Genomic DNA, 19,087 nt, shown 5'->3' with positions numbered 1-19,087 from the left:
TAAAAACTCCTTAGCCATTTTTTTTAAAGGAAGGCACCGAGCATCAAAAGGTGCCTGGCGCACAGGTGCCAAGTGGATCTTTGATGAATAAGGGTATGAATTAATTTTCTGCTTTGGGTGGCAGAAATCAGAGTGTTTTCTTTTTCTTTCTTTCTTTCTTTCTTTCTTTCTTTCTTTCTTTCTTTCTTTCTTTCTTCTTTCTGTTTTTTTTTTTTTTTTTTAATTTTATTTATTTGAGAGATAAAGAGAGAGCATGGGCGGGGGAAAGGAACAGGGGGAGAGGGAGAAGCAAACTCCTGGCTGAACTGGGAGCCCTACAGGAGGCTTGATCCCCGGACCCTGAGATCATGACCTGAGCCAAAGGCAGATGCTTAAGTGACTGAGCCACCCAGGTGTCCCCAGAGTGTTTTTCAAAAAAACGTTCATTTAAAACCCCAGGGTTGGGGCATCTGGGTGGCTCAATGGTTGAGCATCCGCCTTCAGCCCAGGTCGTGATCCCGGGGTCCTGGGATCGAATTCCGTGTCAGGCTCCCTGCACAGAGCCTGCTTCTCCCTCTGCCTGTGTCTCCGCCTCTCTCTCTGTGTCTCATGAATAAATAAAATCTTTTTTAAAAAAGTACATAACAGCCCATGGTTCGTGATCTTTAATGTGCGTGTGTATGGGGTTCTGTGTTTAGATATGAAGGGGGACACGGTTTAGCATCTCACACAGATGTTTATTGAGGGTCCGGAACATCCCTCGCTTTCCCCATTCCCGGCACCCTCTGTCCTCCTGTCGGGCACCTGGGCTGTGCTCCCAGCACCTGGCGGAGGAAAGGGTGTGGAGATCGGGCAGGTGTGCTGCCTCGGGTGAGTGAACTTACCTGCTGGGCTGGCCCTGGGTGTCCCCAGCTGAGTCATGCCTCATCCCCGTGCTGCGGGGTCCAGGGTCCGAGACAGAAAGCCAAGGACCTGAGAGCACAGAGTGGAAAGCTGGCGACAGCAGGGGATTGTGCAGGTGCGCCGGGCACCCACAGTCCCTGGCGGGGAGATTGCATTCAGCTCAGCAGACAGGAGATTCAGGGGAAGGTGGAGCCCTGGGGAAAGGTTGAAGCCTTGGGCCCTGCACGCTTGCACTTCCCTGTCGTCTGGGTTGGGGGGCTCCCCAGGGGGCCTCTGCTGGGCCCCAGGCCAGCTGTGCCACTGCGTCTAGCTGCCACTTGGCCCCTGCCAGCCTCTCACTCTTCACCTGTGGAGTGGCTATCAGGAAGCACTCCTTACCCAGGAGTGAGGGGGGGATATGTCTGTCACCTTCCCATGTCCTTGTGCTAATGACCATACCCTCAGGGCCTTGTCACCTTGCCCCCTTCCAGGGGGCTATGTCTGCTTTGGGGGGGGGTGTAGGAGGGAGGAGCTTTCGTAGGCCTCTCCCGCTCTCCTCTCCTCTCCCCTCTTTCTTCCCTGTGCCCCCTCCTTCCTGCCCTCCTGCACGCCTTTCCCAGAGCATGGGACAGTTCCTCTGGTAGACTGAATAATTGAGAGCTAACTCTAGGAACAGACGTCTATGAATAGATGTGCTGGAAGAAGGCATTTTTGCCAAGTTTGAGCTGAGCTGAGTATTGTCAGCACTGAATTAAGATGAGCTTCCTGGCTCTCTGTTCTACTTTGACCAAACTCTAGGTCTTGAATCTTAAAGAAAAAAAGAAAGGAAGATGAGAAAGTCAGAAGGAGGCTTTTATGACAGCAGGTAAAGTCTAATCACAACACTTCCCATCTGTGCAGCGCTTTGTGTCGATGCTGTGGCCTTTGCCAGCAAACATTGCCAAGCCCTGAGACTGGGCCTTGGTCTGTTTCAGGTCCACGGGTCAGGCTCCCTGTAGCCTTGTTCCAAGAGGGTTTGCAGAATGATTGCAGCCCAGAGAGGTTGTGTGATCTAAGGCTGCACAGGTGGTCAGGACCAGAGTTGGAACTGAATTTCTTAGCCGAGCTCTTAAACTCCACTTGGCGGTCTCCTTACAGGAACATTTCAGGCTGACAGGCAATTCAGAAAGTCAAAGGCACAGAGTAAGTAAGGGAAAGAGCATTACTGAGGCCTCATCTCTCCTTTATTCTAAAAGCTGGTATTCATTATAGTCTAAAAATTGGCCTGTTCTCATGGTGCCCATATAGACTGTCCTCCTCTCTCTGTTCCCTCCTGCCACCCCCTTGTGTGTTTAAGCATCTTCCCATTTGAATGACCCTCTCTGGGTTTCCTCTAAAGCTCCTGGAAGCCACCTGAGGCTGTGTTGTGCAATGAGGGAGAAAGTCAGTGTGCAGTCCGGGGCTTCTCCTGTGGAGCTGAGCGAAGGAAGACACTGGTCCTCCATGAGTGAGGACCGTCCTTTCTATTAGATGGTCCCCAAGGTGGGTGTCCTCCAGGCCAGTTGTACTGTCTTGTTCTAGACTTTCCATTTTCTCATCCACAGGAATGGTCTTTCATTCACAAAACGCATCCAGAACCCCTGCTGTGTGCTGGGGACAGTACTATGGTTTCTGTTCTCACAGTAAATGCCAACTTGGAGCCCTGTCTTTCTTGGGTCCCTGTACCTTTGGAGTCTACAAACTGCAGGACGCTTTCAGCAGGCTGTGCTGCAGATCAACTTCATGGGAAAGCCTTCTGCTCCTCTCCCCAATCCTGTTTTGGGTCCAGTGAGCAAAACTCTGTCCTCTCTTTTCTTTTCCTTCTTCCCCTCATATGTTCAATAAGTGTGCAGTAAGCATGACCGTGTGCCAGGGTTCGGGGCAGGTGCCCCGAGACAGAGATGAGCAGGACGCAGGCCCAGCTCATAGAGTCCTGGACTGTGGGAGGGGATGGACATGAAAACAAGTCATTGTGTTAATATGCAAACCGTCAAGGTTATAAAAATTGTAAAACTTGGAAAACAATGATACGCATTTTTTCACGGGTGTAATCCTATGTGGTAAGAGTATAAAGAAATGCACAGCAGTGATAAACGCCCAATTCAGGTTAGTACTTAACCTCTGGGGAATTGAGGGGATGAATATGATTGGGGTGGGGTACCGGAGACTTTGTATGTATTATATTTTGTTCCTTAAGCTGGGTGGTGGGCACAAGAGATGGTTTGATTTAGGATTATATATGTTTTTGTATATCTTAAATACTGCACAGTAAAACTTTTTTTATTTTTTACTTTAAAGATTTTATTTGTTTGAGACAGAGTTAGAGCTAGAGAGAGCACAGGAGCAGGGGCAGAGGGAGAGGGAGAGGGAGAGGGAGAACCAGACTCTCCATTGAGCAGGGAAGCCTGACATGGGACTCAAGTCTAGGACCCTGAGATCATATGAGATCATAACCTGAGCCCAAGGCAGACGCTTAACCGACTGAGCCACCCAGGTGCCCCTTGCACAGTAAAACTTTTACTTATTTATTTTTAAATATTTTATTTATTTATTCATGAAGATAGAGAGAGAGAGAGAGAGGCAGAGACACAGGTAGAGAGAGCAACAGGCTCCATGCAGGGAGCCTGATGTGGGACTTGACCCTGGGTCTCCAGGATCACACCCTGGGGTGAAGGCGGCACTAAACCACTGAGCCACCCGGGCTGCCCTACAGTAAAACTTATAAAATAGAATTGCAAGCAAGAGGTTATTTGAAGATGCTCACCTCGGAGAGTCTCTAGCCACATTTAGAATTTTCTCCTCTCCATACATCTGGCTAAGCCCTGTGCTTGGCCATGCTTGCACACTCAGGATGTGTGAAGTGAACTCTGCCTGGGGGGGCCTGGGGAAAGCTTTTTAGAGAAGGTGACAGTTAGAGTTTTGAAGTCCAGTGCTGGGAATAGCATTTCAGACAAAGGGAACAGCGTGTGCAAAAGCAGGCAAGCCTGTGTCCAAGCAACTACAAGGTGTGAATGGGTGGATCAGCTCAGCTTTGGAGCAGTCCTGCCGTGTGTGGTGCTGGTGATCGTTTATGCTCAGAATGGCTCAGAATCCAGGTATGTCTGGAGTCGACTCAGGATAGACTCTACTCTGGGATTAAAACCAAGTCAGTTTTCAGAGAGTGCTTCAGTGTTATCAGGTTTTGTGAGGGCTGGTGTCAGTCCAAGGAGATTGGCTTCAGCTTCACATGCAGGAAACCACTGGTAAACTGAGACTCTGATAAAGGAACTGGGCCTGCTGAGTGCAGAAGCTGGTGAGAAAGATCATCTTCAGCAGAAAAGGGCCATTGTGTGCTGTTAAAGACTCACTTGGGAAAGTGCTCCAAAGAGGGGGACGAGGCAGCAGGCCAGTCTCTCTCTGCAATGGCTGGGTGGGTGGGTGGGTGGGGGATAGCATATATTTAAGATTGTTTTCTTTGAAAACATTGCAAAGCCAGCAGAACCCCAGGGAGCCAGATTAGAGCAGTGATGCGGAGTTCCATCAGGGCTTAATCAAAGACATGGACTGTTTTCTGGGCCTCATTCACCCCCTCCTCGTTGTCTTTAATTGTGGAAACTTGTTCTTTAGGGTTTCCTTAAGGCGGGCTCTGGGCAGCACCCCTCATTTGCCCACTTTGATCCCTGGGAAGTCACCCACTTCCAGGGGGATCCTCGGGGCTCCAGGCTCTTCTCCATCTTGGCCACCTGCTTTTGAATTCAGGCCAGACTCTCGTCCATACTTCAGAAGAGAGGTGCTCCTCCACAGCCCAGCTTCCTCCCTGGACTGAGGAAGGACATGGTTTGTGGGCAGGTGTCAGTTAGGTGTCTGGTGCAGTGACCACATGAGAATAATGCCTTGGGAAGTGAGGTGACAGTGAATGTTCTGGAAGGAGGCAGCCTCCGCTTCTGACACTTCATGAGGAACACAGGTTTCTCTACCGAAGGCTGTCCTCAGCTGACCTGCAAATCCACGAATTTTCAAATGCAGTCTTGACAAGCTGTGTGACAACCTAGTGGCAGGAGCGGGGAGGGAAAGCCACATTCGCTGCATGGTCCAGGGGAACTTAGCACGAATCTCTCACCGGGGACCAATTAATTCTGCAGGAAGTTATGGTTTGCATTTTCCCTGGAAACGCAGGCACTGCACACATCCATGGGCTTTGGCCCTCAAAGCATCCTCCCTGCCAGGCTTGTTTAATCACAGCCATGGTTGAAAACTCACAGCATCTTCCCCTGATTTTATTAGCTCGTCTTTACCCACATTTCATCTGCTTTCTCTTAAACACTTCTTTTGGGTGTGTGTTTATAGATCCTGAGTAAACACAGATCCTTGACTTTAATTAGGAAGCCAGCAGCGGCCAGAAGAAGAGCCTTGTTCTATCCATGTGTTTTGCACTGCGGATGTGGACAGGAGAATAGAGGGAGGCCGGGGTACCCTGATGGTTGTAGAGTGACCTGCGGGTGAAGAGCCACATGGTCTCTCCCCTGCTACAGCAGATCACTCGCCCCCGTTCAGCTCCAGTTAATTCTTGACATTATCTGCTAGGATCACTTGACATTCCCTGCAGTTCATTCACTCCTTCACTCATTCACCAGGGGGACACCACTTTGCAACACACGGTTTCATGCATTCACGACTTTCGAGGGCAGCCAGTGATTTTGGCCTGCATTTGCTCTGCTTCTCTGCCCCTGGGATAGAGCCTAGCGTGGGTGCTCAGTAAATATTTGTTTAATGAATAAATGAGTGCCTGACATTCCATCGTTGGGCATCCTTTTTTTTTTTTTCCTTTTAATCACGGGCCCTGTCTCCTTGTATCTTAAAAAATGCCCAGAGGGAAGGTGAGGGTGTAAAATCCTCACCATAAATTGATCACAAGAGGGTGGATGGGATTCTGTGGTTTCCTGGGGAGAGGAAGAGCCCAGAAGTGGGCTGGGGTGTCAAGTGGGTGTGGAATTTAGTATGAAGATTGTGGGATTAGAGGCCAGCATCCATGCTGTCAGGGACAAACTTCCTGATCTAGAAACAAAGTGGGGAGGTTGATGCCAGATTCTTAACTCACGCTCCCAGGTGTTCATTCTACCCCCATAGTGTGCCACAGTAGAGTAGGCCCTGGGGATACAGTGATGTGTGAGGCCCAAGAGCCCCTTTTTTTCCTCTAGGCCGGGGACTTTTGATTGACAGCCAGTGATGATACAGGGAGGCTGTGAGCCCATGATGGGGTGAGGCATGTTGGACTCAGCCTCGGAGACCAAGGAGGGCTTCCCAGAGGAAGAGGCATCCAAAAGGGCAGGGGCTGTGTTTTATTACTCTTCACATTCCTAGCTCCAAGCAGAGGTCTTCCCATAGAAACAGGTGCTCAGTGAAGGCTGAATGAGGGAATGTGCAAAAGGGTTTAATACACCGGAAAATAGTGCAAGTGGCAGGTGTTGGTATCCTCATGTGTGGAGGGTAGAACAGGGGCACCTGAGACTAACTTTATCTACCTGTTTTCTAAGGACCGACTGTTGGCAAGAGCTAGGGCGTGCCCTGGGGTGTGTCCACCCAGGAAGCCCAAGGCTTGACATTTTTAACCAGCTCAGTAGCCTGCAGCCCTTCTAATAGGATCCAGATTTAGACATGCAGCCCTGGTCCTCTGGACCGTGGTCCTAGGGCTGGTGGCTGACTGAGGGGGTAGCTCCTTTGTGTGTGTGTGTGTGTGTGTGTGTGTGTGTGTGTGTGTGTGTCGACATGGAGTGATGCCTGGAACATGCTAAAAAAGGCCTACAGCTTATATTCATTCAGATCACCTCTAACTCTCCACTACAGCTGCCATCGCATCCCCAAAGCCGAAGTCACTTTGTTTCTGGCCTCTCCTCTAGTTGACTGGACTTCTGAAGTCCAGGATGGCACAGATGCCTCTTTGAAACCCACGTACCCGGCGTAGGACCTGACCCATCTGGGCCTTGGGACAGTTTGCAGAATGAATGAATGCATGAAGGAACAAATGAATGAATGAATTTCAGATCATGGAAATGAAGTTGTCCAGAATGTATCTGCAGCTCCGTGTGTTCATGCGGTGGAGGGAGAGGGCTGTTTCTGGAAAATGACCTTTTGCTACTGCTTTAGATGTTTTGCAATAGCAGATACTTGAAATTCTGCTTGACACTTGCTCTCTGTGGTGAGAGATGAAGAAACACTTCCTTTGTTCACACTTGGCTCTGGTGCTATGTAGACACAGGCAGGGGCCTCTCCCTCACTGCTGCCACCCTGGGAGTTCCTGAGTCCCCTCTGTGGGACCAGTTATGGAGAGAAAGGGCTCATGGATCTACAGTTACGTAATTTCCACAGTTTGCTGCGTTGGTGTGTCTCGTGGACACTTGCTGTATTTTGGGGTGCTCAGCATCCTGCCTGCCTTCCCGTTAGGGGAAACCTCCACCATGTAGGTCTTGGAAGGGGGCAAAGCTCTCAGTATGAAGGCTGAGGTAGACCAGATATTCTTTCTTCTTGCCTCCCCTCAGCTACAGGACATTGGTCCTGGCCAAGCCCCACGGTGAAGCAGGGCCAGTGAGCGGTTCCTCAGAACTGGGAGTCCAGTTGAGATTGGCGAGCATCTTAAGCAGATGTCCTGTGGCGTGGCCTTGGTCACATTTCCCCTCTGTCCAGTCTCCCTTGGTCCTTTATCCCAAGCTAGCTCTCCAGCCTGCCTGTTGCTTCCGGGGCTTTTCATTATTTTCTCATCAAATTCCTATTCTCCATAAAATAGTCATCAGCGACTTCTGTTGTCTCTAATCAATAACCCCCACCGAGCTGCATGGCTGAGGCCGCAGTGAGGGACGCCTCTGTCGCGTGGACCTTGGAAATGTGGTGAGATGGGCGAGCTTGCATCGGATGCTCTCCTGTCTCTTCCCTTTCTGTGCTGTGGACACCAGCCAGCCCATGCACATCCTTTGAAGACTCGGTCTCTTGCAGCTCAGGGCAGTAGACATCAGCCACCTACTGTGTGTCATGTCATGCTGCGCTGATAAGCACAGGGATGCAGCAATAAAGAATCTGTGATCCTGGACAGTGAGGGGCTTGCAGGCCAGAGGTGGAGACGGGAACACAGTGGGCTATATGTGCTCAGCCAGGTGGGAGAATAGAGCCAGGCAAAGGTGCCGTGTTTGCACGGGGGACCCACAGAAAAGGGGTGGCGATGCCTGAGCCGAGGTGGGGGGAGGATGTAGGGAGTTAGCTAGACCATCTGGATAGCTGGGAGGAATTTTGCAAAAAAAAAGGCTCAGCATCACCAAACCAGGGAGGTGACAGGTCTTGCAATGGGGGGGAGGGGAGGCAGGGGGTGGTGGGTGGTCAGTCTGGAAGGGAAAGCAGAAGGCTGAATGCGGGTGACCTGTGGGCCAGGGGTCAGCAGACATTTTCTGTAAAGAACCAGATGGTAAATTTGCAGGCAGTGTGGGCTGCGTGATCACAGCTGGAATACCCTGCCACGGGAGCACCTGGGCAGTCGTAGACAATCCATAAGTGACTGCATATGGCTATATTCTCATCAGACTTTATTGACAAAAGCAGATGGCTTGCCTCGGTTGGCCCATGAGCTGGAGTGTGCTGACCTCTATTACACACCACGCTAAGGAGTGTGTACTTCACGTTGAGATTATGGAGAGTAGATCTGGTTGCTGATAACAGTAAACTCAAGTCAGTGAGGATAGGAACTTAGTGAGCATGTGGAACTGAAATATCCAGGTACACAGGCTTTAGGGGGCATTTGCTCTGGGCCCTGGCTCATTCCTCTGTTCTCTCAGCCCTGCCCTCCTTCGTGGTGCTGACATAGCTTCAGCAGTTCCAGCCTTCACATCTGCTTCTCTTCTCCAATTCTTAGGTTATGTGTGCAGCCTGGAGCCAAACCCCATGGGCAGGAGAATGCTCTGTGCTGCTAGGTTAAGGGTCCAGCCAAGGGCCGCCTCTAAGGAGGACATGGTCAACCCTGCCCAAGCCACATGGCTGCTGCCCAGTGGGCCAGGGCGGATGAATACTCATGAAAGTCTTGTAAGCAGAAGAGGGAAGCAACCAGACACGATTTCTAGAAAAATCTCTGGGGATATTGTGGAAAAGAGCCAGGCTAGAGGCAGGGACACTGGGAGGAGGAGCCTGGGAGCCAGCAGCAAGGCAGTGATGCTGGACAGTGAAGGAAGGGAATGGATTTGAAAACCAGGGATGAGGGGATCCCTGGGTGGCTCAGTGATTTAGCGCCTGCCTTCGGCCCAGGGTGTGGTCCTGGAGTCCGGGATCAAGTCCTGCGTCGGGCTCCCTGCGTGGAGCCTGCTTCTCTGTGAGCCTGTGTCTCTGCCTCTCTCTCTCTCTCTCTGTGTGTGTGTGTGTCTGTGTGTCTCATGAATAAATGAATAAAATCTTAAAAAAAAAGAAAAAGAAAAAGAAAACCAGGGATGAAACAGATAGAACTTGTGTCTAATGTGTGAAGTCAGTGATGGGGAGGGAGTGAGAAAGACCAAGTTATTAAGACACATCGGTCTCTAGCTTGGCAACCAGGAGGACTAGATGAGGAGCCCAGGGGTAAGGGAAGATGTGGAGTCGGTGGTGGACAAGATGAACTAGCAGGTGTGACTTTACCCTAGGTCACCCCTCCTGCCTTCACCTCCATGCCCCACCCACAGTAGGTCCCATCTTTGATTTTTAGAGTTTAGGGACAGCCAGGAAAAGCTGTGCTACCAGAGGGGAAAGCTGGTTCTTCTCCCTTCCCCTTTATATCTCTTTGCTGTGACTGCCAGGGCGCTCAGAGCCAAATTTGTGCTTAATCACCAGCAGCCATTAAGGTCCCTTGTTTCAGTCTATTTGCTCTGTTCCCACTGTCATTTTCTCTTCCTGTTTATTCTCTTCATCTGTCCTTTCTCGTGTTGCAAGTTATCCCAAATCTCTTTTGGAAGGATGCAGGGTTATAAATAAATAAATGATAAAAGCGGAAATAAAGGACACTGTGTCAATTCAGGGGCTGAATTTCTCCCCCCTTTCATAAATACTGGTCTGAGGCCGATTTGTCTCATCTGTGCCCTGATGGCCGATCTTAGACTTTAGAGAGTTTAGGTTCCTGGAGGAAGGGGCCTGTGTCTCCTTCACCTCAGTGTCTCCAGCATTCATCACAGTGCCTGGTACATGCTAGGTGCTCACTAAATGTCTGGAAAAACGAAGTGAATCAATCATGGCAGAGTCACGTGTTAGCTTTCTGAGTGTTGTTCAAGGGTGGCCAGTGGGGTTCTTCTCACTCTTTGACAACTTGGCATTCCCCCGGAGGGACATCCCCCCCACCCCCTAAATCATTCTTCTGTTCTTCAGTTGCTCCTACTGAAAACGTACATCAGACCCTTTGCTGAAAACCCTCAATGGCTTTCTATTGTCACCGAAAAACTAAACAGAACCCAAGGTCTTGAGGCTCCGGGCCCTGCTTCCCGAGTTCCCTGTGGCCCCCTGCTCTTCCTCGCCTGCGGTCATCCCCCAGCTTCTTTCGTTCCCCGGAGAACTGGCCTCTTTCCAGCCTTGGCTCATGCTGTTCCCTCTGCTTGCTGTGTCACTGAGTCTTTGCAGGACAGGTGCCTCCTTCCTCAGTTTCACCTTCTTGTATCAGATCTTCCCTTTTATCCCAAGACCCTGTACCTTCCCTTCAGAGCTCTCCTCTCGTTTGTATGTGGTGTGTGGTGCTGGGGTGCCTATTAGGTCTCCCCACTGCCCCCCTCCAAAAGGTAGAGACTACTTCTATTTGTTTGTTCACCTTGGCTTCCCAGAGTCTTGCCCCACACCCGGAACTTGGTAAGTACTTGCTCAGTAAATGCTCATTGAATGAACCTAGGCTGGCCATTCATCCATTCAACCAGTATTTATTGAGCACCTACTAAGTGCCAGGCAGGCACTGTGCTAAATAAAATTTAGGGATACAGTGGAGAACTGAAGAGACATAATGTCTATCCTCCTAGAGTTTTCATTTTGGCTCCTTAGCTTGCTCTGCCTTTGAACCATGTCTTGTTCTTTACCTCTTCCTCCATTTGTATATATGTATATGTACACACATATGAACATACATAGGCGTATATGTGTATATGAAACCATTTACTGAACATCTATGTTCTTTTTTTTTGAGCATCTATGTTCTATGTATAAAACGTGCTTTTGTACATATAAACTTGTCTGTATATACAAAACATGCACCTGTACGTACATACATGTATATGAAAACAAGTGTTTTTTGAATACCCATCATACACTACAAATAACATGTATTCATATATAAAACACGCATCTACAGTATGTCCATTTGTATGGTTGCAGGTGTTTACTGAATACCCTCTGTGCCTGCTTGTGCCAGGAATTAGGGGAGTGGACTCTAGTAGAAGAGGTGGGGAGGAAGGACCCCCATAGCAGAAGGCCCCTATCTGCTGGAACGCCCTAACCCTGATAGGGACAAGGTGGTAGGGGTGTTGAGGGGTGACCCTGGGCAGGCCTACCTTGAGGTGTGAGCAGGGAAGGGCATGAGGCCTGCAGGTCCTGGAGCAGAGCAGAGTTGGGTCCAGTCTTTCCCACTCCCACAATGAGTATGGTCTGGCGTGGTGGCTCCGTACATACTGACTCAGGTGCTTGCCGGAATCTGAGATCGTCTGGGGACTGACTCAATTTGGGTTCTTTTAAAATAATCAATGAAATGGAAATTTCGGAACACCCGGAGACTTAGATTCATGCAGACATCTCTTTTTCCTTAGACTTGATCGTGGTGTGCGGGCAGGGTGTGTGTGTGTGTGTGTGTGTGTGTGTGTGTGTGTGTGCGCGTGCGCGCATGCAGGAGGCACTCCTCCCCTGCCCCCTCAACCCCTCCTTCATCTAGATCTTGACCATTTGTCCAGGTCTTCTTGTCAGGATCCCATATTCTCTTGCCCTATTCCCTCCTGTGTTTTGAAGACAAAATAAGGGCACTTAATGCTGCTCATGGTGCCCGGGGACAGGGCTCCCAGGGGCTTCTTCAGTGGCACAGGTTCTAGACACGTCACCTGCATGAGCCCTACTTGCTGGCCATGTCCTACACTGGCAATTTTTTTTTTTTTTTATAACAGCTTTACTGAGGCATATGGCAGAGAGAATAATGGCCTCGCAATCATATCCACACCCTAATCTCCAGAGCCTGTGGATATATTACCTTATCTGGCGATAGGTGACGCAGACGTGACACAGTTAAAGATCATGAGCTGGGAAAATCACCCTGCATTATCCAGTGGGCCTCATAAGAGGGAAGGTTGGGGTCAGAGAACAAGGTGAATGATGGAAACAGGGTCAGAATTGGAGATATGAGGATGCCACACTGTTGGCTTTGAAGATGGGGGTGGGGCACAGGCCAAGGGACACGACAGCCACCAGAGACCAGAGAACACGTTCGCCCCCAGAGGCTCTGGAGGATTTGTGGGCCTGCTGACACCTTGATTTAAACCCAGGGAAGCCTGTTCTGGATTCTAGACCTCCAGAAATCTTTTTTTTTTTTTTTTTAAGATTTCATTTATTTATTCCTGAGAGATAGAGAGAGGCAGAGACACAGGCAGAGGGAGAAGCAGACTCTGTGCAGAGAGCCCGACGTGGGGCTTGATCCCTGGACCCCAGGGATCACAACCTGAGCCAAAGGCAGCCACTCAACCACTGAGCCACCCACGTGTCCCTTGACTTCCAGAATTCTAAGATAATAAATTTGTGTTGTTCTAAGCTGCTACATTTGTGGTCATTGTAACAGGAAACTAATTCAAGGTGTATTTTATGTATCGTGAATCTACCCATTTCACATGTATAGTTAGTGGTTTAAGACACTTTACCCACTGGTGCAAGCATAACTGTAATACAGTTTCAGGATATTTTCATCACCCAATAAGATCCTTCCTGTCCATTTACAGTTACTCCCTGTGCTCAGCCCCAGGTAACCACCAATCTACCTTTTGTCTCTCTAAATTCATCTATAAACTTGCCTTTGGGGTATTTCTTATAAGTGAAATAATATGACATGTGGTTTCTGTGTCTGGCTTTTGTAACTGAGTGTAATGTTGTTGAGGTTCATCTGGGCTGTCGAGTGCATGAGTACTTTGTTCCTTTTTATTGTGGGATAATAATCCGTTGTGCAGATACAGCGCGTGGTCTCTCTGCTCCACGTGGATTCGTTTCTCTGTTCCATGGCGGATAGACGTTTGGGTTGTTTGTGGGTTTGGGACTCTTGGGTAATGATCCTCTAAGCATTCGTGTGTGAGTCTTTGTATTGACATAGGTTTTCATTATTTCCTGGGCAGATACATTGGGGTGGGATTTGGTGGGTTGTGTGGAGTTTTATGTTGAGCTTTTTTTTGGAGGAACTGCCAAATTGTTTTCCAAAGCGGCTACACCATTTTTAATTCCCACCAGCAATTTTTGAGGGCCCCCTCTTCCTGGCTTTTTTTTTTTTTTTAAGATTTTTAAAAAATTTATTCATAAGAGACACAGAGAGAGAGAGGCAGAGACACATGCAGAAGGAGAAGCAGGCTCCATGCACAGAGCCCGATGTGGGACTTGATCCCAGGACCACAGGATCATGCCCTGAGTCAAAGGCAGATGCTCAACCGCTGAGCCACCCAGGTGCCCCTCTACCTGGCTTTCAATTCTCAAAGGATGGTAGGTAGCAAAAGGGGCTAAGTGTGTGTGTGCGCGTGTACATGCACATATGTGTGTTCATAGGCCCACACCCGCAGAACATTTTCAAGGGACTGTCTCCACTACTTGTAATTGGCTGTAGCAGGAAGTAAAGAAGAGAAGAAAAACTGTTCTCTTTTCTGGGCTTTGAAGAGATAAGTTCCAGCAGCTTCCCTGCATCTCTTTTCGCCCCTGCCCTCAGTATACGCCCTACAGCTCAATAAATAAATAGTCCGTTGGGGTTCTCCATCTGTGATCCTTGATCCTTCCTACATTCTCTTATCACCAGGTTTGTTTTGAGCATTTGCCAAAATCTGGGGCTTCGGCATTGGGTGAGACCTGATATTGGTCCTTTTACTATAATCAGTAGAGCCAGAAAGTTCACGCCATGAGTGGAAGGTTTAAGTCACCAAGCTTCTCTTCTTTACCCCAAGCAGGTCAGCTACAGCATTAGCACACCGCTACCCCCAGTTCCAGCTTCTGCTTATAAGTTCTGCTTTTTCTCTTGTCTGAGCAAGTCTAGACTCTACTGGGGGGAGGGGGGGCAGGGTTGGGGGCTGGGGGGCAGACCAGAGGTTCAGCCTATAGATAGATTGTTTAGAAGGGGTGTGGTGGTGAGAGGCCCTGGCCCTGCCATGGGGGGCATGATGAGGAGTGAGATCCAGACATAAGGCATGATACTCAGTCTGGGTGCGGTGGGTCGGGAGCCCCCTCTTTGTTCCTCAGTGGCAACAATAAACAGAGCACAAGCTTAATTTTGGCCACAGATCAATAAAGGAATCTTGCACATATTACATAGTCTATTGCTACATGTGGGAAAGGGTCAGAGAGACTTTGGTGACTGGCTTTACATTCCATTGGATCCTACGAGGAAAAAAAGTGAGTAATTTTACGGTGACCATTAGAGGTTTTCAGTTTGAGGAGAAACTCTGCCTGGGGCTTCTAGACCTATGCCTAGATGACCCGGCTGTAGAGCTGGATGTTGGAGCTGACCCCGAGCCCAGGGTGGTCGGCCCACAGGCAGGAAACCAGCCACCTAAGCTCTGACCCTGAGCCCAAGGGGTGTGGATGGGATGGTGTCAGCAGGCCTGAGCAGCCAAGGGGTTGATGGGTGGCAGGAGGGGAAAGACTCAGAAAATCTCGGATGATGACCTGGGTCAGCAGATTGGGTATTGTAATATCCCAGTTTCACTGGGGATATTGTTGCCATTTTTGAAAATGAAGAAACCGGCTCAGAGAAGCTAAGTGACTGGTCCAAGGCCACACAGTGAGCAAAAGGAACAGCCAGAAATTCACCTTCCAGGCTGTTGCTGAAATCACTGTGACCTTGCAAGGTTCTTCTTCTTTAGAGGTCAATGAGCCATACACGACACCACCCTGAGCCGCGAATGAACATCCTCATGACAGCTTGCTGGGTCTGGGAGAGATTAGGCATTTTCACAAAGAGCCACCACCGCTCGGTCCCCACATTAGAAAGTGGAGACTTTGGCCCCTTGCACAACTAGCTGCTGTCACTGTCTGTGTTACCAGTGTTGGGGGGTTGTGCGTGGAGAGGCTGAGAAACCCGCTGAATCCAAGGAAGGCTGGAAGTCTCCAGTCGCTGTGCCGGGAAACACAGAGACCCCCAACTTCCAGAGGAGATCTAGTGCAAAAGAGCAGAAAATACATGTGGCTTAGATAATTTTCAGTGGGCATGTACTAATTAGTGTCGTAATAAAACGGAGGTAAAGTTATCTATAATGTTGGTTGGGTTGGGGAGGGGGGAAGCAGAGAGCCCGGTGTTGGCCCTGGCTTCTCTGCCCCCTGACTGTGTGACCCCGGGCTATCTTGTCACTTCTCCGATTTCCAGCTTCCACTTCTGTAAAATGGGAACGTTGCACCAGAAGATCTCTAAAATCTATTTTGACGTCAACTCGGCACATGGGAGTTAGAAACGCTGTAAGTTGATGTTCAGTGTCAAGAGGAGTTTTAGCCAGAGATTTTTTTCCCCCCTGGTGGCTTTGGATGAAATTTACCGAGCTGGCCAGTGGTTTCAGCGGAAACAAACAAACCCCTTTAATTTACATGACAAAGGCTTATTTATCTCAGAGCATCTCGGTCTTAGGTGGGTGTTAGAGAGCTTGGGGGAGGACCTGGATAACCATCAAAGGGTAGAGGCTGTGTTTTGGAGGTTCCTTGAACCCTTCCTCCCTCCCGATGGGGAGTGGGGGCTTTGAGCTCAGTGGAGGGGCTGTAGGTTACATGAAGGAGGAGCATGAAGGGTCAGCCTGGTCCTCAGAGAGCTTCCGGTGTCACTGGGACTGTGACAACACCTACCATCTGGAACACTCGCTATCAGGCGGAGTGTGCAAACGCCCGTGGATGAACAGGGGGCTCCTGTGGGGGAGAGCACAGATCCCCACGGCCAGGTGGTGAAGCCAGGTGGTGGAAGCCATGTGAGAGGAATCTGCATCATAATCTGTAGCCACCGCAGAGCCTGTGAAGGATTTGCACATTAGAAAAGGCAGTGTGGGAGGTGGGGGGGGGGCACAGGGGGGAGAATCTGGGGGTCTGGGGTCCACAGTGAAGAGGGGGTTGCTCTGTACGCACCGTGCAGAGGGCCTCACACTGTGCAGAGGGCCTCGGGCAGGAGCCAGCCTCCTGGTGCCATCGACAAGCCACTGAGTCAGGCCTGAAGTGGCACCCGGGCCGGGAAGCGGGGCCTGGCAGCAACCAACCAGCAGCTTCTCGTAAACCCATTGAGGATTGTGTCTGTCGGTGACTGGGTTGCAAGTGACAGAAACCAAACTCAAGATAGCTCAGGTTTAAAAAAGATAATTTCTTGTGTCAAGTGGCTAAACAGGCATGGCTAATCCAGGGGCCGGGCTTTGTCTCTGTTCCTTGGTCCTGCTTTCCTTCCTCCTCCTCTTAGGCTGTCTTGCCTTTCCAGATGGCAAGAGCCTGCCAGCAGCGTGGGCCCAGGCTTATGTCTTCCCATGTTAACCACCCCGTGCAGGAAACAAGGCATCCTTTTGCGTGTCTGCAGCCCGACCACTAGAGAAGGCTCTTACCAGCCAGCGAGGGTCACATGCCCATTCTTGAACCTCAAGAGGACTCTAATGACCATTTAGTCACATGCCCGTTCTGCAGCCAGCCATGGGTTCTAGGAGGTTCTGTGCTTTGATTACCTTCCCTGAGGTAACATACTGGCCCCTGGATTGTGTGGAGGGGAAGATTGGGGATGCCTTGTTGGAAAATTGGGTGCCATTACGAGAAGGGGCATGGAGGCTGGGCAGGCAAAGACGTCAGCTGTGCATTGCCAGGAGCTCAGCCTCGACTTTGCTTTTGCCTGCTTAGGAAGGCTTCTGTTGAAGTGATGACCCGAACTTGGATGGAGTGAGTGGCCTAGAGGGAGAGGGGTACGGTGCGTCCATAGCCTGGCCTTAGTACCACTGCCACGTGAACCAGTCTCCTCTGTTCCCTCTCCTTCCCTCCAGCAATCTAGTATTACGGCCCTGTCCCTCTTCTGATCACCTCCAAATTTTGTGTGCATGCTTCACGTGCTTCACCTGTGCCCGGGGATGTAGGTCAGAATGCTTAACCCACCAGAGTAATTTCTGGAAGCCTCTACACCACCTGATGTTTTTTTTTTTTTTTAAAGATTTTATTTATTCATTCATGAGAGATAGAGAGAGAGAGGCAGAGACACAGGAGGGAGAAGCAGGCTCCATGCACCGGGAGCCCGATGTGGGACTCGATCCCAGGTCTCCAGGATCAGGCCCTGGGCCAAAGGCAGGCGCTAAACCGCTGAGCCACCCGGGCTGCCCTACACCTCCTGATGTTCATCCTTTCCTTGCTGGGTCTTGGGGTGGGTGGGTGGGTCTGGGAGCGCTGGGGGCAGAGGGTCACTGAAGGTGAGGACTCTGGACAGCAACCACTTCCCATCCTCCTCAAGTATTTCATATTTTCACAACTGATACCCACATGCTGGTGTGAAGCAGCTGCACACTTGCTGCTGGTGTGAGAGCTTTCTGGGGTGGCGGGTGGCTGGTGGCTGGATTAGAATGTTCCTCACTTCTATCCCTCCCCCAACTCTTGCTCACACTCAACACCCTCAGATGATTCTCCGTGGGCCTTTCTCAGAGTGAATGTGCCATTGATTTTTGTGGAGGTCGATTGAAAAGAGCAGGGGTGATTGTTCTGGAAATGGTGGTTTTCCCCTGCTCACCCCGGGCTCTTGGCTGGCGTGTGTGGTTGTTCAAGACCGACTCCCCTTTCCTCTGAGGTTCTACTTGGCCACCGTGCCCACGCTACTCTCTTTGCACCTTTTTTTCTTTCTTTCCTGCAAGCAGTTCAGGTTTATAGGCCTTGGAGAGTGTGCAAATATTTTATTTTAATTAAGGAAGTCTGGAATGAGGAATAGAAAAAAGCTACTTCTTGCTTATTTCTGGGGGCTCCGGCAGGGTGGGGTGGGGATGGCTCTGGTGTCAACAGCCACCTCAGCGGTCATCTGGTCCTCCAGGGTGGTCCAGGCACCCGAGAGGATGGGTCAGGAGGGGGGAGAGCGGGGGGGGGGGGTCCGCTGGCCCAGGGTGGCCCGTGGGAAGAGAAAGGGGAAATAAGGCAGGAGGGTACACACTTGGGAAGCTCTTCTGGGCCAGCATCTGGAGCACAGAGCAGGTGATGAGAGGTGTAGGACCTGCCATCTGAACAATCCCTGCCACCTGTTGGTGCATCCTGCTGGCTGGTCGCGGTGCCCATCTGGTCCCTTTGCTTGATTTCAGCTAATAATCCTCACCACCAGATTCAGTGGTAAATATTACTATTCCCATTTTATAGCTGAGGAAGCTGAGCCTAGAGAGGTTAAGAACCATGTCCAGGATCACCCAGCTACTAAGTGGCAGCACAGGTGAGTCAGAGTCCGGAGTTGTGCCCAAAATGCCCCCCTTTGGTGGTGCTCAAAGGGAGCTCTTAAGAGAACCCCCAGACTCTTGGAGGATAGGTGGGGTCCCTAGAATACTAAAGTGAGAATTTATCTTGAGTGGCAGAGCCTGAATATTGGTCAGAAGATGGAGAAAAAATGGTGTGTGTGCAGCTAGGGTGGGGGAGCTCTGGGCAGCAGCCTAGGGGTATCAGGAAGAGAAAGAACCCAGGAGCCCAGAGTTCCTGTCCCGGCCCTGCCCCCAGCGTCATGGGGCCTTGTGTGAGTCATACCATCGCTAGGAGCTGGTTTCCTTTTCAGTGAAATGAGGGTAAGAACCACAATAATAGCATTTATTGCGGGCTTCCTTAGTGCCAGCACCAGTCCCGGGACACCAGGACCGGAGAGGTACAAGGACTTCAGAGAGAGGTACAGGGCTTCTGCCCTGGGGGACTCTGGGACTCAAGGGGAAGGAGGACACTGCCCACCACACCCCCATTAATGCTGCATCTGAGACAGATTTGGTACTGGGGAACCAGAAGGTGGTTCCATCCAAGTTGGGGGGAGGGGGTGGGGGTGGCTTATGCCCCAGCTCTGGCTTCAAGGCCCTATGGCCTT

At 50.4% G+C, this 19,087-nt stretch overlaps 1 protein-coding gene across 7 annotated transcripts in view; it reads left to right on the top strand.

Annotated features, from left to right (window-relative positions):
• CYRIB (CYFIP related Rac1 interactor B) overlaps positions 1–19,087 on the top strand; it is a 147,405-nt gene that overhangs the window by 14,259 nt on the left and 114,059 nt on the right. Inside the window, exon 1 of one of the 7 annotated variants that reach the window (XM_025451017.3) lies at positions 18,822–18,898. The exons of 5 other annotated variants lie outside the window; for them this stretch is intronic. The gene's annotated coding sequence lies outside the window, so the exon portion shown is untranslated. Of the gene's footprint in view, positions 1–18,821; positions 18,899–19,087 lie in introns of those variants that run through there. One more of the 7 variants, XM_025451012.3, reaches the window with a different exon arrangement.

The sequence above is a fragment of the Canis lupus genome, chromosome 13, assembly GCF_003254725.2.
Source record: "Canis lupus dingo isolate Sandy chromosome 13, ASM325472v2, whole genome shotgun sequence".
NCBI classification, from domain to species: domain Eukaryota; kingdom Metazoa; phylum Chordata; class Mammalia; order Carnivora; family Canidae; genus Canis; species Canis lupus.
Note: the sequence above shows the minus strand (reverse complement) of the source record. Positions and strands in the feature narration are given on the sequence as shown.